The sequence below is a fragment of the Aythya fuligula genome, chromosome 9, assembly GCF_009819795.1.
Source record: "Aythya fuligula isolate bAytFul2 chromosome 9, bAytFul2.pri, whole genome shotgun sequence".
Classification (NCBI taxonomy): Eukaryota; Metazoa; Chordata; class Aves; order Anseriformes; family Anatidae; genus Aythya; species Aythya fuligula.
Genome location: NC_045567.1, coordinates 20,196,344 through 20,220,956, shown reverse-complemented (window position 1 = coordinate 20,220,956; position 24,613 = coordinate 20,196,344). Strand labels below are relative to the sequence as shown.

The window sequence follows — 24,613 nt, the reverse complement described above, 5'->3', positions numbered from 1 at the left end:
GGATGCTGTCTTTATGTGGATAAAGACTTGCTGAAGTTCTAAGTATTTTGTGTGAGTCAATGAAAGAGTTGTCTTCTGACTTGGGCTGCTAGGAGCGTATTACAAATGAGTACCGTCTAGGCCTTCTCTCTACTTTTGACTTATTTATTTAATTTAGATTTAGATTTACATTTTAAGCTGCACTTAAAGTAATTTAGATTTACGTTTTAGGCTACACTTACTTGCCTGATGAACACGGTGAGCTGCAAAATGTGCTGGAAACTTGCTGAAGTCATGGAATACTCTTCATCTTTTGGAGATGATGCCCTTCAGTAGTTAAGATGGCTTTTTACCTACTTTACTAACTCATCAGTGCTCTAAGTTTCTTGCTTTTCCACTGTGGTGTCTGCACATTGTGCTGCTTTCTAGTGGTTTGCATTCCTCACGTACTCATTTCCTTGTCTGCCCACTGCCAGTGCCCAGGTTTCCCAGGGTGAGTCATTATGTAGGTTGAGTTTGGCTTTGATGCCAGTGTTTTATTATTTTGCTTATATGTTGCATAGGAATGGTTACCACGAGACACATATTTTGTAACTTCCTGATATGGTTTGTTGATGCAACAAGCGTAAGCAATTTAAAATCGTTTTCTGCCCTCTGGTTTTACTGTTGCTGGATGAAAAGGTCTGTTTAGTTTTATTCTCCTTTTTTATTTGTTGAGCACCTTGTCTTTGAACTTTACTTATGCAGTGCACTGGGTCAATTTTTAGTTTTAGATTCTTCTCAGTGGCTCTGATACAACATCAGTTAACCCAGGAATAAAAGAAACGTGTCGTTTTTACGTCTTCCACAGAACTTTTTTCTCTCAGCTGCGTTACTGTAGGTAACCAGGTGAATTCCCATGCCACCTGGCTGGCTGGCATGTGAGCATCCTCTGGGGACGATTTTCTTGCCCCAGTCCACTCATGGCATTCTCTGCCGGCTTTTTCTCCTGGAAAGTGTAGTGACCGTTACTTAATTCTGTAATAAAATCAACATTTGCTGAGCTTCTATTATTAAAACACTGCAGATAATTCCTATTCTACCTTTCTTGAAAATATTGCAGTATTTAAGAAATACATGAAATGATTGGCATGCTTATAAATGATTGCACATTTATATTTTAATAACTGCAGATAAATTATACTTGAAAAATGATCCCAAAGCATCATTCATAATGTGTTCCTGTGAATTACAGGTGTGGTTGACACCAGAGACTTCCTTGTGTCAGCATGATTCAGATATATATTTCCCCATTTCCTTTTTCCTTTCTTCTTAGTTTGGCCTTTATTTCTGACTTGGTGTTTGAAATGTTCTTTCTGCAATGGAGAAACAGAACAGCTCAATACAGCGTCAGAAGAGCTCAATACAACTGCGACCTCACCAGCGAGCTGCTCAGGCAGTTTTACTGGCTGGCTGTAGTGCTGGAGTTTGTACTTCTCCAGAGAAAATTTATATTAGAATTATTAGTATTTAGGTCAGAAGAAGTTGTTTGTGAAGCCACTCTTCAGTTTGCATATTGGGTTGGGTTGAGCTTTGCTTTTCACTGTAGCCAACAGATTCAAGCCTTAGAGTGTGATCTGAAATACTTTATGAACTTGAGGCTTCCTGTGAATATATTTTAACCAGAATTGGGCAGGGTTTTTGTTCTGGGATGGCACTTACTATATTACAAACATTTTTTGAAATACAGTAGGAGTTGCTTCTGTGCAAACTTTTTCATGTATACCAGAGATTATTTGAGGGCTGTTTGTGAAGACTAGATTTTGTCGGCCTTGCTGCAGTGGGCCTGCTAATTTATCAGTTATCCTCCCTCAGGGGTATAATTGCCAGATGCTGTCTGACAGTCATTAAACTGGAATCAACATCCTTCTAAAACCTACGAACACGGACTGTAATACTGTTACTTCAAATAGAGGAAGAGCTGTCATCAGCACCAAGGCATGTGGTGGCTATGTCACAGCAGATGTGACTGCAGTGGTCTTCTATGAGAAAATGAGGCCTAGTGAAGAAAACACATTTTTCCAAAAGCTTTAAAAAAAAAAAAAAAAAGTATTATTCTTTTATATGAGAAAATGTGAAGACGTTTTCAACAGCAGCAATGTTGAGTAATTTTCTGTAAATTGTACCCAGTGAGCACTGATCTTTGTATTGCGAGAGGGAAACGCAAGAGTCCCACTTGCCATAGCTGCAATTTCAGTCTCAGTTATGGAAGGCACGTTCTGAGCGTGGGGTAGCAGAGCAAGCTCTCCTGAAGCCAGGCTCTTGGTTGTTGCTCACTTAAAAAAATTTTCTCATTTAAGACACAGATTGGACAAGAATCTTGAAGCTTAAAAGATAATACAGGATAAATGTATGTCAATATCTAACTTTTTAAATATATTCTACTTTCATATACGACAAATGAAGGAAATAAAAAAATTAGAGATAAAATTTGAAACACATTTAATAATTTAGCTATGTCTATTAATATAAAAAGGTGCTGACTCCAGTTTAGCCACCCCATAACACTGTTAATTTATTAACAAGAACAGCAGGAATTAAGATATATGTTAGACAATTTCAGCATCCTAACTATCACAGTTAGGACTCTGTAAGTTAGCCCCACTTCTGAAAGATCAATAAACTTCACAGATCGGGCGTGTAATTGAATTAGCTTACTGCCTCCTGTTCCGTGCCAATGCCAAATGCATCAGAGCATACTGTAAGAATTCACAGTCAATAATTATGGCACAGTTAATGGTTGTATTATGCCTTGAGGTAAAGTGTTTGTGACTCTTCTGCAAAAATTTTTATTTTCTATGAGGTAAACACATGCTTTCACTCACCATCTAAATGCGTAGATCCTTCCTAAATGTTGCATAGCTCCTCGTCACAATTCTCTATCATCAGGGAGAGGTCCTCTAAATGCCACAGTGTTCTATATTTTATAAATATATATATGTATGTATATATATAAGCTTTAATATATAAATGCTTTCATGCATCATTTTTCTGATAATTCTGTATAGAGAGATTATTGGGTGGAGAGGAGTAAGTGTGTGCAGCTGCTTGCAGTGGCAGATTTGGCATTTTTGGGTCTGTTGGCACCTTGACGTAGCCCATGCACCATTTGTGGTTACAGGTACCATGAAGGAAACCTCAGAAATACTTCCTTCAGAGGAAGTTTTACAACATTGGTTACCTAGCCTTTATGTGTATATATTATATATTTAGTTATTATGTACGTATATATAAGTATATTTATATTATACGTGTGTGTATATATATATAATTATTTTATCATCCAAGCATTTTCATTCACCAGGGGACTGGTTTCCGTTTTCATGCTGACATGCAGCCTGGCTTTTGTTGGAAGCAGAGAGATGTGAGCGGTGTCTGAAGTGACAGTTAGAAATTATTTCAATGTCATCTGAAAATCAACACACAAACCCAGTAAACCTGGGAAGAAGGTGAAATATGTAGTTAGTGATGATGAATAAGATCGGTTGCTCAGAGGAAAGCACATGCATGCAAGCTGCTGCACCTGTGCAGGGACATATGTGGTCAGCTCCCTCCAGGGGCTCTGGCTTCCAGCAGATAGAGCAGGTGAAGAAGTGAGCCCCTCCTGGAATGCCTTTATGCTACTGACAGATTTATTTAAAGATCTAATCCAGATAGATCTCTCAAGTATTTCCTTCCAGAGCTTAGTTATTTTAGGCTTTCAGGCTTTGGTAATGATAGCAGTTTAGCCATCTCCCTTTGCTTTTGCAAATGAAGCTGGAATTGCAGATCAGAGAGAATCATAATTTAATAAAGAACACTATTTAATAAAACAAACTTTTTCATCACTGACCTTGCCATATTCCTTTAATATGAAGCTGTTCCCTTCTAAAGCTCACAGTGGTTCTTGTTTATTAATGCTGTTTTAAAAAGAATACAAATGTCATTCTTTCTAAATGTAGCTTACAGCTTCAATTCAAATGGATTATTTAAAAAGAAGATGAGAGGCTATTTATTGCACGTTCCACTCGTGCAGTAGAGGATGAAGGAGCATTGTCTGCTTTTGAGTTAGCACTTGCAGGGCAATCAACAGCACAAATCCTGTTCATTCTGTCTAAAACTGGACTGCGTTACTAAAATCTGTGTGCTTGCACGTGGCACATTTTGGCGCAAAACTTTTAATTGAAAAATAGAGAATGTTCAGTGTATAACAGCATCTGCGTTTAGGGTGAATGTGTTTTTTCAAGTATTTGCTTGTCCATGCTAAGTCCAAGAGGCTGCCTGTTTTGATGGAAACAAACTTTATATGGTGTTTTGAAAATTTGTTTTAAACTATTTTAAGTATAGTTACTTTTAGCAATGGAGATTAGATTTTTGTGGATTTCAGAGGGATTTGATTTTGTTTCATAGCTTATAATGTAATTGTTAAACTGCCTTTGGTGATCCATAAATCTGAAAACCTGAGATCTTTTATCTCCTTTTTCTGCCTTGAGTAATATTGGCACTAAAGTGAAGAAAAGAAAAAAAAAAGAAAAGAAAAAAAAAAAAGAAAGCTTAGTTTAATGAATCAGCGGAGCTCAGGTGAATAAGCTTGAAAATTTTTCAGCAAAGCACACAGCAATCAGTTGATATGTCATTGTAATATCAAAATTTCAAATATACGTATTGACAAAACCTAGGTTGATTGTTGCATGCCCTCTTCCAATTTTAATCATAGGCTCTCGCTGTATGTGTATAAGTTGATGTTCTTCTGCTATTAACTTGAATAAAGTAATTGTTTTTAGGTAGTACATTCATTGAAAGCTTTATTTTCATTTTATTTTTTATTATTTGTTCAGTGATACCGAATGTGTCAGACTGACAGCCCTAGAAGATGACATCCTCTACTGTAATTCTGTGAAATTGGTTGTTATAGTTAATGAGTGGCACTACTCTGAAAGAAACTTTAGTCACCAGAAGGTTCAAGGATAGTTTTGGTAGACTTTTTTTCCCTACTTCTTGATTCACTTACATTTGTCTGATGGTCTTTTGAACTTAATGGGCAATGAAAACCATTTTGTTGACAAAATGGCTTGTCAGCCTTGCTTTTTGTAACTTGTTGGTGATGTACTGAATATTGAATTCACTGTCAGGCTATTCTGGAGTAATTATTAACCTTTTTAGCAGACTTTGTCATGCAGACTGATTTTTCTTTACCAAAGACCATATCTATTAAGCTGATACTGAATAACTGCTTGTTGTATATGAAGTAGGGATAGAATTTGGATGGAGGAGTGCTAGAACTTTCAGCACCTAAAAATCCGAACAGGCATTGATTGTTCAAACCCTCTTTGATCTCCTGGGTTTTTGAAGGTAGAGCCTAGGTTTTGTCAAGACATCAGATATCAAGACACTCATTTCACTGATGCAGAGAATAAGGAGCATATGTGTAAGAGCTTTGATGTGATTGATCCTGATTTCCAAGAGACATTTGGGGGTGGAGAGGGGGGGGGAGGAGAGAGGGAAGTGTTCGTATTTTTTGACAGGACTACTCTTATTTTTCTGCCTGTAGAAGAACTGATGGGAATTTTCAAAATTTATATATTGGAGAAAATAAGTGAAAAAGGATAACGTGTCTTTTTAATAATGCTCAGTTGATATTTTCAATTCAGATATTGATTGAAATGAAGAATTTTGTCTACCCTTTGGATCTGGACTGACTGAATCACTAGCTTTTTCTGTCTGTATAAGATACACCGTATTGATAACTAATATCCAGTGATGCTCTTAGGAAAGGTCACAGTGGAAATCTTCATGTAAAAGTAAGAAAACTTTTTCCAGTTAGAGTCCTTAGGAGTGTTCAGATGTAGTTGTACATATCTTTAGCTCTGGCGTGCTTTCAGTGCAGATGTCATAAAAAGTGAGGCAGAACCTGTCAGACACCTGCATTGAGGATATATCTGCTTTTGAAACTATCAGTCTGGAGGAGACTGATAAGGCGGCCAAAAGTAATCTTGAGTTGAGAAAAGACAGAATAGTAGGATTTAAGATGATAGGGGAGAGGTGAGGTAAACAAGAAAGACAGGCTCGTGGATGACAGATTTGTACTTTTAGTGTTACTAAATAACATCCCACATAACGTGGCAAAGTATATATCTGGTAATCCTGTAATGACATCCTGGGAACCTAGCCTAAGTCCAGATGCCTTTTTCCCTGTTGGTGGCTTTTGTTCTCCTACCACCTCCCTCCCGTGGCAAGTGCAACCAGGTTTTTTTCAAGGTTTGGACATTTTGTCATCCATACTGTGCATCACATTGCCTGTACCAAACTTCCCTGCTGCTCTGCTGCTTAACAGTAGGCATCCTGTCTGTGCCGAAGCTCCGATACCTTTCCAAAGGCAACAGACACCCAAGCAGAAGAGCTATCTCCGTGAAGGTGCTGGTCACATTGAGCAGGCACTAGCAAGTCATGATGGCTGGAGAGAAACATAATCATCATCATCATATACTCCTCTGATCCTTATTTGCTTCAAACCATAACACCAGTCCTGGAGCTACTTGGACAGTTTGTGATCTGAGGTGGGATGTACGGGACAGTGATACAAGCGACACCTGTGCTCCGGATGAGGCTGCCTCACAGATCCTCAGGGACTGTCATCTCCTGCTCGCTTCCAGGAGGATTTCCTCAGCTGCCTCCTTGCAGATCCTGAGCCTCCTGAATGTCTCAGGTGTGTGACACCTAAGGATAGTGTGGGATTGCAGACAGTGTTTTATTTTTCTAATCAATTTCTGTTTTTCTCCTTACTCCTTACTTAGTATTTTAAGTATTTTTGTGTTGCTTACGTTTATTTAATGACTAGTGGTGAAACACTGTCTTGTGCTGTCATGTCACACCTTTTAAAAAATAACACTTGTTTCTTATAGATAAGGCAAGAAACAAATTACTCTGGAGTAGCTCTCTGACATTTCATATGCCTTCCAGATTGTGCAAGGGTAGTTACCTTCATGCCAAAGTTAATTATGGACAACTGTGGAATTACTTAATCTGTCAGAAGCAACAAGAGAAAAAAACATCTGTTTGCTGAGCCAAAGGGCCGGGTGAATATGGACTGGACAGTTTTCTCACTCCTACCTGTATGTTCTGCTGATTTTCAGAGTTCCTGCTGAAGTTGATGTGGTTTCTGCTTTCATCAAAATTGCCTGGCTGTGTCTTAAATTAGCAGGGTCTCACTAGCAGACAGTTGAAGAGTCAAACTTTTCCTATTTTCCACAGAAAGTTTATTTACAACATGTACAGTGCCTACAAGAAAACTATACCCTCCTTGGGTTACTTTCCCTCTGTTTCAAAAAGAAACTGCTGCTCAAAGGAATAAATCTTGTGTCAGCTGGATATCTTCTTGTAATCTAAAGAATGTAACAGGTAACTACAAAACTTGCTGTTATATTCTCAGCACAGTTTCAAATGAATGACTTCATTCCTCTTAAAACTGTATGTCTTTTTCAGCAGTAACAGTTTTTTGCCGGACCTCTTACTCTGTTTATGCTGGTTTGCCAAATACTTCCTTCGGTTTAAGTGCAGACAGTAGCTTTGAGCTGTATTTATTTGGAACGTGTTGAAATCCATACACGGTTTTGTGGTTTTCATTGGTCTTTCTCCTGTGACTGTCACAAGATGTGAACTCCATCTGGTGGCAGAATTACAGCGGAAAAGGAAAGGATTGGTAATGCACTTACAGGAGGAAGTAAAAGCCTTTCACTGACTGTTGATTTAACAAGGTAATATCTCTGTAGTCAGAAATTAAATTGTTAGCCTGAGGTTTTTCCAGAATAGGCTTCTTGTTGCTTAGAATAGTTTTCTTTATATTACAGCAAGCAAGTAGGGCTTAAACATATCTGGTTATGTCCTTTTCCCCTCATCAGTTTAAATCAAAGTGGTTCATGGCTCAGTGTTCATAATACTCTGGATCCATTTGTTTTTCTCCATCTCTTTTCAGAGATATAGATCCTGTGGTGTGGCATGCAGCAGCTATCCAGTCAGCATGACGTGTAGGGTATTTCTATTTCCTATACTCCTTTTATTTATGGTAATTGGGATCTCATGCTTGGTCTAGAGGAGTGTGGCTGTTGGCAGTGCCCAAAACAGAATGTATTGAACATCACCTAGTGCATCTGTGTTTGCTGGAGCCTCTGAGCTGCCACCATGCTCCTGCATGGATGGGACCCTGTGGGCAGCAGAGCTGGCTGGCAGGGAATTGTGTTTCTGCCTGGGCCCTGCAGTGGTGGCCCCAAACCTCCCCTCCTTGGCTGGGTCGTGCCACTGCAGCTTGCAGAGCATCATGTCAGAGAAGCACTATGAGGTGGTGACACCACTGTCCTTCTGTGTGACTGTTTTTCCATCTTAATCTATTTTCATATCACATAAAGCAGAATTGCCACCACCACGTGGCAAAATGATTCATCTTCCATTGTCACTTACTTAAGCAATAAAAGTAATTATATTAAAATAGGAGTGCATTTTTAATTTGTTAGCTGACTGCCGAGTGTTCTTGGGTCAATCTGTCATGTTCTCCTTCATAAAACGAAAAGGTAAAATATTTTTTAATAAAAGCTGAAAATCTGATATCATCACAGTACTCCAGAAGCTAAGGTTTGAGATAAATGTGAATTATATTTGCATGGCCAGAAATCTTTTATCTGTTGCTGTAGGTTTTTCTATAGGTATTAAAGAATAAAGCTGGGGGGAATGATTTGTTGTGAACCGTGTATATAATTTCAGGTAGTCCTTGCTTTGTTCATTAAATAGTAAATGTATTCTATAAAATTCCTGCTGATAGTTTATTGCTGAATAGAACTTTTGAGGGTAGATGCAGGATGTATTCTAGCATGTTTGTTTGCTACAGTCAGGAAGGGTCCCCAAACCCTCTAAATTTTTCAGTTTTCATTTCTTCCTGTGAGTGCCTGGGTTAGGAGACAGAAAAAAAATTGCAACATTAAAATTCATGTTTCATTGATAGTCTCCTGCCCTCAAAAATAACTAATTACATATTGCTTCGTTATGATCGTTTGTATGATGTCATGTTTATTATGCATTCATCAGCTGAAAACTGCAGCCATTAATTTTAATAATGTTTCTAATGCTATGCTTAGCAGGAATTATTTGATAATCCAAGCTATAATAATTGGAAATACTTTCCTGGAGGTGGGTAAACAGATTATGTTCATCTAACCGTCTGTTTCAGATTTTTTTTTTTAAGCTCTTTATATAAGTGACTTCTATGATTTCAGGTGTATCATTTCTGTGTTCTCAATTATATAGGGAAGATGCATAACAGCTTATGGAGTAGCCTACTGAAGGGGACTACTGTAAGAAAAGATTTTGTATGTTATTGGTCCAAGTGTTTTTGGAGAGTGGGGAAAATACTGGTTTGGTTGCTCAAAGGAGCTTTGTACAATAAAGGTTCACACATGTATTTACCGACAGAAACAGGTCTCTGAATTGAGCACTTCATAGGAGTAGTGCCAGAGCAAATTACAGTTGTTTTCAGCATTAGAGGATTTTTGAAGCATACTGCAAATAATGCTGTCCGTAAGTGTTGACATTTGATAGAATTTTGTAACAGAGGCGTCTTTGTCAGGTTGTGGAACCAACAAATATGAAGTTTGTATTATTTTTTTTTTCACTTGCATTTAACTTTTCACCCTGCTGGACAGTAGATTTTTAGTGGCTCTAAAAACGTCTGTGTAATTGTCTTAGCTCCAGAAGATATGAAAAAGCCATAACTTAAATACCATCACTAGACTCAGCAGTTTCCCAGGGTCTTGGATAATACAGGTCTTCAGTGTGTTAAAATATAAATATTCAAGGAAGAAGAATCTTTGCAAATGAGAGAAACAGGTGATGCTTTTGTTTACTTAAACTTTTTAGTTAATAACAAAACGTCTATTCCGATCTGCATACATCTCTGACAGCTGTGACCCTGCAGACTTAAAGTGGCATTTCACAAAGAAGCCTGGAGAAACAGGTGAGTATGTTTACCCAGCAGGCCAGCCTAATGTGTGTTTTTCCCTCTGTAATATGGGAGCTAACAGCAGCTGGAAGCTGTTGCGAGGCTTTCTCCCAGGCTTTCTCCCAGGTGAATGACACTGAGTGCAGACAGCTGCCCGATGGAAGGAGCAGCCCGTTGTAGCTGTGTCTCCTGGGTTTCATGCTTCATCTAGCCGGAGACAAGTTCAACTGTAGTTAGACGCGTCCAGGGGTAGAGAAAGCAGGTTGTGTTCCAAACATCTTGTTTGTTCACTGTCATTAGGAGTTGCAGTGAACTCTGGTGGTGTTCCTGCAGTCAGCTCTGAATTGGAAAATAACAGATGCAGATTAAGCAGTTGTCAGGGTTCTTCCAGTACAGCTTGCACTGCGTGTACACGCGCTCACATACATGCTTATGTATTTGTATACTCCTCTCTGACAAAGAAAACATGATTTTTAAAATTGGGTTCAAAATTGCATGTTTATGATCTATGTAAGAGACTTGCTAGTTTACAGGAACAAAGGTAGTTATTTTTTGCTTGCAGTTTAACAGTTTGGGGCTTTATCCTTAATTCAGCAGCATGTGGAAGTGTGGATATTAACAAGCATTATTTCATGCATCATTGTACTTCAAATATGAACTAATAGAAACAATGCGCCTTTGAATTTCTTTAACTGTTTTCTTCTCTTCATTCAGCAATGCAGTTGTATCTTTATTGTGAAAGCACGCATGGGTTCTTGAAAGCTGCTTTAGTTGCAGGAAATGGTGTACGTCATTAAGTCACATCTTGTCTCATGTTATCTTTTGGCTACTTAGGGAGCCTTTAACCTGGTTGCTGGAGTAGTGCAGTTTATTTTACCTTTAAAATAGCAAACCTTTAAGGAGGTATGGCCCATTTGGCTAAAAAATGTAGATGTGGTGACCTCATTTCAGGAAACAGAACAGCCAGTGCTTACTATGGGTACAAGAGAAATGATGGAAGCAGACTTGTGTTGGATGGTGGCTTGCCAAGAGATTATCATTACTCTTAGGGATAGGGCTTCCTACAGAAAAAATATTTTGGTAGCTGGTTGATGAGCTTGGACTAACAAATATGTAATATTTAAAATGTGTAAATAAACCGAGCTCACTTTGATTGAGGTCAGTTTGTTCATTCCATCAGCAGAGCTGAATAAACAGTAATTTTTAGATGGAGGGCAAAGGAGTCAGGGAGGGCTTGGGACACTGATGATAATCCCTTTAGCTGAAACAGCTGCAGCTGGAGAGCCACATGAATTTACGGGGTGAATTGAGATTACTGATAAGGTGGCATATTTGAAGGCAGAATATTTGGTAGTCTCTTGAGACTAGGGCTCAGGCCTGAGTAGGTGGAAGAGGAAAAAAAACATTCAGGTGCCATTCTCTGTGAAATGTCTTGTCCTCAGAAGCACACAATGCTGCTGACTTGTCAGTCTTACACGAGAAGGTTTTATAACCGAGGAGGAAATAGGCTTCTGAACCAGATTCTTAACTCTTTAACAAAGCTCCTACGTATGTAAACTAATTTTCAGTGCTCATCATTTTATATTCCAGATTTTATTTGTTTATATGTCTAAATGTGGATATGGGATTCTAATGTTAACCATCCGTTTAAAAAAAAAAATCTTGGCTGTGGATAATTTGATTAATTCAGTTTTCCCAGGTGCTGATAGGTACACTAAATATATATCTGGAGAGAGTAATTTTGTTGATGATTTAAGAAGTGCATCCTAGCAACATAGCATAGTAAGCTATAAAGCTATTATTGTCTTCATATAAATGTGTCATTAAGCTGCATATCCTAATATAGTGGCCAAGGTGAACAGAAGATGAGATAATGCAGAGCAAGATTATTCTCACTTCCTATTTCTTAACTCTGGAAATGTTAAAATCTTACTCTAGATAAAAGACTTAAACAAAATCATCTCATAATGATTATTTTTTTTCCGAAACCACCTGCTCTTTTGCCCCTTCAAACGAGCGGTGGCATATTAGTCATGAAGCATATGAGTAATATTTTAAAATAAAATTTAGAAACTAATTATCATGGTGGTAAAAGATTTCATCCATTTCTATAAGCATTTGTGCATTTGTTAGCTCAGAGAGCAAACTTGTAGACACAGAATGCCAAATCATCTCAGGTGATAACACTTCTCTAAAATTTTAAAACCTGTGTACAAGGTGACAAAACACTTTCCTAGGTTATTCCTCTCCTGACTCCCCAGCTGAATATCGTGACTAAATTATTGTCATAAGCCCATGTTTCTGGGGTATTTCCTCTAAGTGCTTTCTCTTGTGATATGCAGGACAAGGGCTGGGGGAGATGTGGGGTCAGTTTCCTTATCAGATCAAATTTGTCCTTTCTGTCTTCACTCAAGATCCGATTGTTACACCGGGTGTTTCTTCCATCCCAAGGCTCAAAGACATCTAATTATTTGCTAATTCTGTCTGCTTGGTACGTAAAGTAACACATTATGTTGGGAGCAGTGGGTTGGAGTTAGCAGGGGACACTGCAGGGGTGAAATGTGGTAGAGGTGGAGCCACCCAAGGCTTAGGTTGCCAAAGTATGGTTTGTAGTAGGACGAGGAAGATGTGGGGGAGAGACCCTTGAAAAAATCTAACAAAGAGCAGTGAAAAGAGTTGAGTATGCAATTTATATGTTAATGTCACAAATACTTAAGAAACTTGGGATGAAATGCTGTGGTTGCATAATCAATATAGGTAGTTTGTTACTGGTAATATTTGTGTTAGTCATGTTAATAACAAATTGAGCTTCTGGCTCCTAGAGTTTCTCCACCTAGGAGACAGATGATGATCTTTATAGGAGACATAAGAAGTAATACCAGATGACCATGCCAACACTTTTACTTTCTGCAGTGTGTCTACATGACCACGCTCAGTACATGCATACCCAGTGAAAACCTGCACTTACGCCGAATTTTGAACACTTGTTTGTGTCCTCATGTCTGTACGTAGCTTATTTAACACCACGTTAGGGGCAAGCTAAGACTCAAAGTCATAATATCTTTATGGGGAGAGAGACAAGAAAATATACTGAAATTTACCATTGATGTGTAATGATTCTTCTTTGTATTTTTTTTTTTTTTTTCCAAAGATTTAATTGATACTGCAGCTTTGGAATGGAGCACTTTTCTCTTTACTGCCTAGCAACAGCCACCCCCCTCTGGCCTTCAGGTTTAACGTTGCCATCCTACAATAGCCCATTTGTACTGGCAGTAAGCAATTCAGGTGATTGCACATTAAAGCGCACGGAATACTAGGGGGCATTTTTCAGCCTTGATTCTAATTCCTGAACATCTGCATATTGCTGTTCTTTTTGTCTTTTATTTGTGCTTTTTTTCACTCAAAATTGGCTTTGAAATTTCAGTTGGAACAGAAGAGATGCTGAAAATGAATTAGAACATCTAAGTGTTACTCCATGAAAACACCACCTACTGTCCATGAGATACTGCACTTTTTAATTTCATTTTCAGCTAAAGAAGGGCCAGGATTCTGAGAGAAATCTAGAGCAGGAAAGAAAATATTGGTGAATAGGTTGCTTTTGGGGAATGAGTTACTCTCTGGGGATTGCAAAGGGAAAAAAAGGGATGTTGCATGCTGAAAGTCTAGAAACAGAAAATGGTGGAGGGGAGGAGAAGGTTCCTTGTGACTTGTTTTGGAAGACTACATGGTTGCGCCAATGTTTTGCCATATACACATAGGCATTCTGAGGCAATGTGCTTTTGTGAGTATATTTGATGCTCTGGGAGGACTCACTTCAGTGAAAGTACACAGGCAGAGCTTCCTCAGAGTTCTGGCCAGGTTGCTGTCTGCACATACTGACGTATGATAAATATGGTGTGAGGCAGGCTTCAACAACTTTGTATCTCTTGCAATTAAGCTTACTTATTTATATGGGAACTGATTTTTTAGGTGAAAAAAGATACCCAGTCCTAACAGTAGGTTTTCTGCACTTTGAAAATCTGACCTATTTTCTACAGTATATAATGATGTGCTCAGGACCATTCTTTCTTAAAGTAAATGAGTAATGAAAGAGGAAGGCCTTTTTGAAATTTGAGGTCAACAAAGCTGAAGGACTTTGTGAACTCACTGGAAAGCTATATGGGTGAAATCAGAATAAGGACAGTTGAGGAATAATAATTGACTTCATGAAAGCAAACAGTAATTAGATGCTAATTATTCATTTTAAATGCATGTGACATATTTGCAGAGTCCATTTTGTGGAACTGAATTTCAGGAGGATTGAAGCAGACCAGGAGATCAGGGAAAGCCATCAGATTTCAGGGGTGGGGACTCTGAGAAATGGATGAAAGAATGTTTGGCTTAAAGTGAGATGAGGGAAGGTGATAGGGGCAATCTTCAGGTCTGGGAGGAGATAAAAAAAAAAAAAAATGCAAAAAAATAAGAGATTAGTCTATTCTCAACATCAGTGGTAGAAGGGAGGACATACAGTGTGCTTAAATGTAGCAGGATATCAAGATACAGTGGGATTATTTAGGATGGACGGGGACTATACTTGGAACAGGGCAGGAAAGCATCTGCCTGCAGGGACAGCAGGGTGAGCTGAGTCTGCCTTGACCCAAATGTGGTCTCGTCCAAGCCTCTCTTTTTTTAAGATTTTATGCTTGTTCCTTTGTAGAGAGCATTTTGTATATCCACAAGCAATTTGATCTGTGGTATAGCATAAATAACTTCAGAACAATGTTTTAGTTATCAGTGGTGATTTCCTCAGTTGTATATTGGAACTGAAGGGTGAGTTCAGAGATGTAAGTATTTTAAGATAAAACAAATTCAGCTGAAACAGAGTTTGGCTGGTGAGATGGTGATTATCTGAACTAAGCCATGTGATATGACGCTCATGATAACATTTTTCTTGCATAAATATGTAAAACTGGTATTGTGCCCTTTCTCCCATTTTTTTTATCTGCAGTTTTCATTTTAACTAATACACCTGACTGGACTTGTAAATGTTTCCATAAAATGTCTAAGCTAACACAGCTAGAAATTTCAGCTAGAAATTTCTTCACTTCTAATAGAATTGCACTGGTAAATTAACATACAGAGATAAGAAAGTGAAGCTGGTAACAGAAAGGTTACATGGCACTGTCTTCTGGTTGGCTGAGGTTCTCCTGTATGTAGGGTTAACTTATTGAGATCCATCAGGTAAAATGAAGCTTTAATCTTCTTTTTAGTTTTAAAAATTAAACATTTATTTGGGGATTTATCTAATTCTGTATCATTCTTAATCTTCAAATAATGGATAGCTTTTCTAAACATTGACAAGTTTTTCTAGGATTTCAGGTTAGGATGCTCTCTTAATTCCTTAGTATCCTTTGGGAAATGGGATTTTATTTAAAAATTGAATCATATGGTTTAAATAAAGATGTCCAGTGCTGTCAGAATAACACTTAGTGTTCAATCTAATTGCTTTTCAGTTTGTGGTATAACACAATGATTGGGAAATGAAAGGAATAAAATACTGCCAGTTGGGTAGTATTGAGATTTTTTTTTGATCAGCAGATTATATAAAAAGCAAGGTTTCAAGTTTTTTGATCAATAGGTTTTCCTTATAAAAAAGCATTAGTGAAACATCCATTGCTATTCACATCCATATAGAATTTGTCTTTTGCCATGAGTAAACATGATTGTCTCAGACAGTAAAATATATCACTGGGGCTTGATTATGCAGCTGGCCCCGTTTTATCGAGATATTGGCATATTTCCTGTGGTCTGTGAAGAAAAGGAGATTATATCATAGTGAAGTTTTGCTGGGTCAATACTCAACCTGTGAAAACATGGTTATACGCAGCACTTTCAAGGTGGGAGACTTAATTTTTTGGTGTCCTTCAGCTGCAGTATGCCTTGTGCTCCACATCGTGACCTGTTAGAAGATGCAGGGTACTAATGTTTGGAGCTTCAGGCCTGGATTTCCTGTTGCATTGGGAGAAGAGTACTAAATCCCTCTGTAAAAAAAACTAGACCTATAAATTTCAAATAAAATGATATTCCCTTTGCTATCTTTAAAAGGAAAACTAAGATATCCTTGTATGTCTAACATGAAGGTTTAGGTTAAGGCATACAGAATACTGTTGTATTTTACGACATAGTGTAAATTTATTTAAAATACTTCAGATAAAATTGGATGAAGATATAGATTGTGATGTTTCCTCTCACTCCATATATTATAGAGGAAAACCTGTCTTTTGTGCCTGGAAACTAACAATTATGGAAGTTAATAGGAAAAAGACAATGCTGCTGATTTTACTGATTTTGAAATAAAATGGCATTATTTTGAGAGATCTTGTAAACAGGATTGTTTAATGAAAAAAAGAGGTTTCTTGTCTATGTATCTCCATTCTACATACACTTAAAAATATTGTCATTTCATTTGTAGAAAATAATTTGCTATATTAAAAACAATAAATACATGAAGGAGTGGATCAGTTCTCTTTGTGGTAAGCATTTGAAGACAGAAGATTCATTTACTTCCTTTCACCTAAACCTTTCTGTAAACAAGAGGAACAGTGAATCATGGCAATGAATTCTTTTATGCTGAAGTATGCGATTTAAAAGGTAACTTCCCACTCCGTTGGCATCTGGCATTAACGGTCTTTGGGATTTTGAATAATGGCCTATTTCGAGGGTCTGGATCTGTCACTCTCCAGATTAAGGTTTCTGTGGTTCATTAACTATTCTGAAAATGGATAATGATCACCATCCTTTTTTTAGTGTGTCTCCAGAATGATGGGGGAGAAATGCTAAATGACATTCACATCTGCCTCTATGCTAGTTAATTAAGCAAGGTGTGTCATATAAAACTGAGTGATTAAAAAAAAAAAAATTAAGGAGGATTTTAAATAAAGTTTAAGATACTTCTATAACTGAAACCCTCAAGTGTGAATCAGGCAACTTGGTTGGTAGGTCTACTTCTGTAATTGCCTACCTGTTTGTCCTTGAGTGATTTGCTTATGCTAAGCATTTTCAAAAACTTTAACAGATTTGTGTTTTTCAGTTCTTAAGCATCTGGCTTAAAATCAAAGTCAGCTGCCTTTCAGATTTTGCAGACATCATTACAAGTGATCAAAAACTGATAATTTCTTATGTTATTGCATGGCAGCAGAACTTTAGCTGATTACTTGTGACTGTAGTCCATTGCTACTATAGTAAAATGAGCTCAATTAAACAACCTTCACTCTGGCCAATGCACTTTACTGTATTTTGATGAGCTCTGTTGATAAACCAACTCATTTGTAAAGTAATGCAGTAACATTGATCATTTGCTATCCATTTTCTGTACTGCAAGTAAAGCTAGTATGAAGGTAGTCTTTTTTTTTTTTTTTTTTTTTTTTTTTTTTTTTTTTTTTATGTATTCAGAACAGATTCTACCAGATTTATAACCCAGATAACACATTTTACATATATTCAGATCTTTTTGGCTGACTTGTAAAGAATGTGAATCAAGTAAACTCTTCAGTTCTTTGCCCAGCAATTTCTGCACTCAAACACTAGTGTACACATGCAGTATGTTTTAGACTCTAAATAAGAGATGTTTATAATTGGTATTTGCTGATACTGATGATTCATGAAATACTGGGAATATTAGCTCCATTGCTGTAAAAGACTATATTTAGGAGAATAGAACAAAAGCCATTCTTGCGCTGGGATGCAATTTATTCCTACAGTTTCCTCTGAAATCATGACTGTGAAGAATTACTAAAAGTAAGAGTAAAATGACTCTAGTTCCAAGTAGATATAAACTCGTATGGTTTAAAACACCAAAAACAAAAAAACAAAAAGTGCGTGCTCACCATGTAATGTAATATATTTGCAAATGGAGTACTTGGCAGATACTTAGTTTTCAAAGTTTGGAAGCCAGTGGGGGTGATTTCCACAAATGTCAGCTGATGATTTGTTGGTGGATCTGGCCACATACTCTGTGGCAATTTAACTCATGAAATAAACTCATAAGTCATATGATGACTTTAGCTTGTGTACTGTTCAATAACTGCTCTCACCAATTTTCTTTCTCCATCAATAAAAAGATGCAATTGATAGTTTTCCATTAATAGACCATTAAAATATGATTTTGTGCATTAAAAATATTTTAAAGTACTGTTACTCTGTTTGTCTGATGTTGGAATCAGTGAGGCATTGGGTATTGCCACTGGTGTTTATTTCCACAGTGAAAGATTCCACAATAAAATAATTGCTGTTTGTTAAACAAATAGGTCTAAGAAGAACATGTTTAGCTTAAAATGGCATATTATTGCTGAAAATTAAGGTGAATGCTCTCAAAGAAGTCACAGGTATTCAGAGCTATAGATTACTCAAAAGTCTTCTAAGCTTAAAATAGACTAGAATAGCAGTAGGGAGATTTTGTATGTGCTTGCCATGTTTTTACTTTTTTTCTGAGCAATCATTTGATGGGCATTTACTGGAAGTAGTATTGGCATTCTTATCTTCTGAAGCATTTAGAAGATTTGGATGCTGGCTAGATTTCATATAAATGACAGCCAAATCTCTTAGAAAACTTTGGAAAGCTCACCTACGGTCAATTTATGACTTTGCAATGTTTAGTGTACAGGAACAATGAATTGCTTGTTTTGCAATAAAATGTAGAAACACGGAATGAAAGAATTGGTCATTTTTCAATGCCTTTCACCATCTGCCTTGAATGCAAGTTTGGCTTGCATCCTGATGTTGGCAAGTGAGGTTTGAACTATCTCCGTTACTTTTATTTAAAACATATAAAAGGGATTTGACTGTCTGTTGCAGCAGGGAGTAGCAATATGCTTAGTAGTCCTGCAGTGAACAAAACAATGTACAAAATAGCCACGTTTGGAAGCCAGCAGGGGCTGAGATTTGAGTGTCTCCAATCCCATGACAAAGAATTCGGCAGAAAAATGAGAGGTTTGACCTGCAACTGTTGTGCATGTAATTATACCATGATAGGAGAGGGTACGTATGCTTGGGTACCCCTGCAAAAGTTTAATAGCGAGGTGGACCTAGACATAGGACAAAAAAGCTGTGAAGTTTTGTTGAAAAGTACTTTTGTGCTTACTCATGGTATCATATTCTAAACAGATGATGCAAATCCCCCTTTTTTTTTTTTTTGTGTAAATATGCAAAAGCCATAGTGCATATGATGTTAAAGTAAATGGAGAAATAAACACTTCTTTTTGCTATAGAATTCTATGGCCACATCTAGAGCTGGTATTCTATTGTTACATGTTATGTATTTTAATGGGTTTATGAATTACTTTTATTCTGTGGAGAATGAACTGTCATTAAAATACTGCTTCATGCCAATAGCATGTAGCACCTCTGTGGTGCAGATTACTACTACTGTGTAGTGTCCATAGACACGCTGGTGCAGATCAAGAAGCGCTTTGATGGCAGAAGTGATAGATGGCTACCCAAGACTTGAACATGCTTTTGGCTGTCCTGTTAGTAGGACAGTCCAAGCATTTGTCACTGTATCGAGATGAGCTGTGTGTAGGTCCATCAAGCAGAGCAGGTTACAGGGAGGGACTTAGAGGTGGTAGGTCCTGCCTGCAGAGGCTGCTGCAGTGGCTCATCCACCCAGCCAAAAAACAGGCGTACATAAGAAGGAGCATCTTGTCATGTAGTGGCTGTATCTAGTGTCCAGCTGTTATGTTTAGCCATACCTTTGCATTGTGCTCATGCTCTCGGCCTGCATCACCTTGTCTGTGTATGATTTAGGAAGTGGTGTCCCCATGGTCACTGCAGTCCCCATCGTGTGACATGAAAGAACACAGCACTGCATTTCTTGTGACCCATGGCTACCGCAAAAATAATGTCAATATCACTGTGAAATATATGCCCAGAGCATGCAGAATGTAGAGTGATGGCAGATGTGAAGAGAACGTGTCATGGGACTGCTTCAGCAGCTGCTGGAGGCCTTGCAAGGTCCCCTAAAGAACCTGATATGGTTCTTGGTACCTTCAGACAACTGCATCCCCTCTGCACCAAGCTGCCTGCAGTCAGCTGCTTACACCACGAGAATGTTTCTCTTAAATAATTTAACATGCTGATAAATATTTTTCCTCTCTTGTACTTGGAAGTTTTCTTTTGGAATCAGCAAATTTGTGGCAGTCAGTCTGGACCACGAGAAATGCGATTGGGCGGGCTGGAGACTGGCCAGTTGAACCCACCTAATTAACAAGAACATGTAATTAAAATGCAGGCAGATGTGGCTTGGGCAGGTGGTATTTCCTGGAAACATTTGGGTCGCTGTGTCTACACACAGTAAACGTGATGGATGCAAACAGATACTGTATCAGCAACTGGGAAAAATGCTTGTGCATATGCTGAACAGTTGGTCCACGCGAGTGCTGTGCACACGTCCAGCACTTTTGAAGCAGCAACATCTCTGCTTGTAGCGGAATGAAACCACAAGAAAATATGAAAATATGTACTCAGCATATGTACACATTTTTAAAACTCGGCCTGGACACGTTTGCAGGTAGGAAAAAAAGACATATGCATGGAAACCTATAAATATAATAACCCCATATGATGTGTTTCTTGCATTCTTTTTGATCATCTGCTACCAGTTACTGTTGTAAACAACATATTAGCTGAGATACCACTTTGATCTGACATCGGTTTGAAAAAAAATCTTGTATAGTGAATTCGTTGTGACCCCCAAACTTTGAAAACAGCTACCCAGACAAAAAACTGGCACATAAAAACTCCAAAATTATATTTGTTCTCCTTCTTAAACCCTAATTTCAGCAAACTGGAAGGAAAAAAAAAAAAAAAAAAGTAACATTTAAAAATCGTGAAAATAAAAATTGGATACACTTCTAACTGGAAAAGTGGAACTCAAAGTTGTCCGTTAATAGGCCAGGAAACGTAGGCAGATATTAGTCTAGACATTAAATCGTTAAAGAAAAAAAGCAACTTTTTCATAGAGGAGTTTTTCATATATGAGGGAAATTTTTCTCCCTGGAGATTTTTAAAATTAAATTTGTAGAATTCTGCTGCAGGCTTAGACTTGTTTTTATTTATGGATTGATTGATTGCATTGGGTTAATACGATTGATAAGGAGTGGTTGTACTATTAAATCGATCCATCTTTTGATTCTTGCAGTGACCTGTTGCAATTTGTCAGTACCTTTTTGAATGGTGTTCTGCAGTGTCCCAGTATATCACCAGCAGCAAGCAGCTGGTTTGTTTGCAGTATATTGTTCTCTTCTTTAGGAAATTCTTGTACAAAATGCTCTAACAACAAATGGTTCTCCATTAAGCTGCTTCAGCTCCATGTTTCCCATGGTTACCAATTTTAAAATGAAATTTTTGTATTTTGTGCCTGCATGTGCCTGTCCTCATTTATCTTTTATAATCATCTGTTAAATATTGGTCTTTTGAAACTGCAGAGGCTGCGGAAAGAATGGATTCATTACAGATGTATCTTCAGCTTATTTCAAATTATTCCTGTAGTTACAGAGCTTTGAACCTTCAGCAATACTGGCGTGTTTGTCTTAACTCACCAGGACATTCAACTGATCAGGCAGTAAAATAATCTTGTTTATATTGGAAGTCAAAGATTGTGTCTTCAGAAACGTTTTCTTCATCTTTTCATCATATCAAAGTGGAAAACTGTATCGGAAGTAAAATAGTGTATGCTTTCAGAGTTAAGTGCAATTATATTCTTTTTTTTTTTTTTTTCTTTTTTTTTTCAATTCAGAAACCAAGCATACTTGAGATGGAGCAATACATGCATGAAAACAAGTTTATGGTCCGTTTTGATCTGTTAGTTCAATATCTTATCCAAATCTGATTTGTACTAGAAAGTAAAAGAAAATAACTTGTAGAAATCCCTTGGAGAGCATCAGATAAATACACAGTATTATTCTGATGGTTATTGTTATTAACATTGATTCTAACTTGAGACCAATTCTTACACCCTTGGTGGCTCCACTTCAATAAATTATGCAGATTTACAGTAACTGAGATCTGACTATTAACTTTGCGGTTATTCCCATTGACTGAAGCTAGACACATAGCTGAATAAAGGGCTGTTTTAATGTGCGGGAATACAAAAATTTGGCTGAAGTTATTAAAGGTCATACTGTAAATGGAAATTGGCAATCACGTTGCTATTGATTCCTACTGAGTATGCTTGCAGAAGTGAGAGGCATAATTGTCTTCAGGGCCTGTTTTGACTGCTTAAGTCTTACTGCTATGAATCTTAATGCTCTGGCAGTTTTAGATGTAAGTTATGGGACATGATGTAGAGACTGACTATGAAGTGTGTGGAAGTGTTGTGTTTTTTTGTTTTTTAGCAGCCAAGATGGACTGGCAGACAAACTTGATGCTCTTCTAAATTTGGTCTGTCTTAGGAAATACTGTTTTTACATTGCATTTGTTGTTGAGATGGTATGTAATAAGAATAATGGGTTAAATTTGCTTTGGGTTTTAAGTCCATGAAGTCAGCAGAATTATATCAAGGGTAAGTGCAGGACAGTCATTGTAGGAAATCTGTAAAACAACAACCCTTGGTACTGTGTTGCTTGTAAGAGCTATCAAAATAGTCTTATATGTGCTGATTTATTTTAATATAAGGTTTGCTTGTGATTTGCAATTTGATTTTAACATCCTATAAAGAAATTATGGAGTGAACAGTTAATGTGCTCATTTCTTTAACTTAATCAGTTCTGTTGTCGCAAAAGTTTCAAAGACACACTTACTTAATTACAAAGTAGAAAGTAACTTTGCTTGTATTACTGAGGGAGTAGCTTCGTTATTGTATCCCTGTCTTCTTTCAATGCTTAGTTCCTTTTATTGAAACTGGTTCCTTCTTGTTGCAATGTGTTATAACCTTTTTGTCCTGGGATAAGATTCTTGAAGTTGTAAGTTATTTATCCTATTAATGGTTCCATCACCAGTGGGATATGTGAATGTTCTGTTAATGATTGTTAATCAAACAACTTTCTGTGTTTCTGCAGTGCCCAAGTTTATGTCATTGCATTAGTGGGAGCAGATGAAATTGGAAACTTGTAATATACTACTGATTGGTTTAACTTGTTCATTTTCTGTAGATTTTTTGAAGACTTATTTTACATAATTTAAAAATATAATCTCTGCAAGAATAACCTTTGCCAATTACTCCTCCTGACATGATCTCTGAAGTCTTTAACATAAGTCCAGGGTTTTTGTAAAGGCTGTGAACTTCGTACATTGATAACCTGGTTACTGTGATGCAGGCAGTGATACAACACAATTCTTTAAACTTAAAGAATTGAAATTTATTTTTTAAATTTGTTTTGTAAATCCATTGTATATTGGAATCTTTATTTAATCCAGATTATGCACACCGATCACACTGGTGTTTTTTGAGTGTTTTGAAGGTTATAACATATTTTAAAACTTCACTTTTTTTTTTTTTTTTTTTTTTTTTTTTTTTTTTTAAGGCTTTGTTGTGTTGGGGTAGATGAGGATTCTTTGTGCTTTCTTTCCATCATAATTGTTCCTTGGTGGTGTATTCCTTGGTGCTGTTGCAGACCCTGGCATGGTCAGCCTGCTCTGCCCTGCCTGCAGTTTCTGCAGCTCATGGCTCAGTGTCACAGGGTGTCTATAAATGCAAGCATGCACTTGGTGGGATTCTCAAATATCTATCACCTGCAGTAATGGTTTTAAAATGAATATACATTATCAAATATTGGTTTTAGTGTGTGCAGGATGGCTGGGGTACTTTTTAAAGTTCTAAGGGTTTTTTGAGGATGGTAAAGCATCTAAATATCATTTTGAAAATCATCTTTCTGTGAAGCAAAGTTTGTGAACAGGACTTCCTGGCAGTATCACTGTATTTGTGCTTGAAAACCATTACCTTTAATTTTGTCCCTCAATCCTGAGAGCTTCCAATCTAGCAATATCAACAAAAAAATAGAACATGTTCAAGAAACTCAACAAATATTCCTTAAGTTTTTGTACTGCATTTAGATAGCACATTTTTTTTGAATAATGCTGCTTTTTATTTGTGTCCTACTTTGCTTACGTAAGTAAGTCATCTAAAATTATCCATAAAATACTTTCTACATCTGGGACTTTCTAGCACTTGCTAGCAGGAGGATGGCCCTTCCATGCTGTCACCATTTTTGTCCTACATGTATGATCTGTCTGGTAGCAGGTGTTGTACAGTGATACAAGCCCGGTAGTGATATAAACCCAAACCAACCTACCTCAAGGCCCTGTTGGCCCATCTGGTCAATACTGCCAAATTAATTTTTAGGCTCATGTTGTGTGCATGCCAAGCTGTTGGCTCAGGTGGGAAGTCTGAGGAACGCCTTTGCACAACTAACACAATATTTGGGGAAACAGTTTCATTCTGCTTAGCAAATATGCGTTACTTGATGATTTTAAGCCAAACATAACTAATTTTCCACACCACTCGCTCCCTGAAGTCACTGAAATATTACTTCAGACTGCATTCTTTTCTACTAAATGGTTGATTAAATTGATGGTGTCAGAAATTTAAGCAGATCCATGGAGATGAATTTTGAAACAATTGTTATGATAATTTCCATTGATTCTTTACATTTCAATTGG

At 37.3% G+C, this 24,613-nt stretch overlaps 1 protein-coding gene across 1 annotated transcript in view; it reads left to right on the top strand.

The window, feature by feature from the left end:
- Positions 1 to 24,613, top strand: part of NAALADL2 (N-acetylated alpha-linked acidic dipeptidase like 2) — a 328,471-nt gene that overhangs the window by 111,503 nt on the left and 192,355 nt on the right. The window lies entirely within an intron of this gene.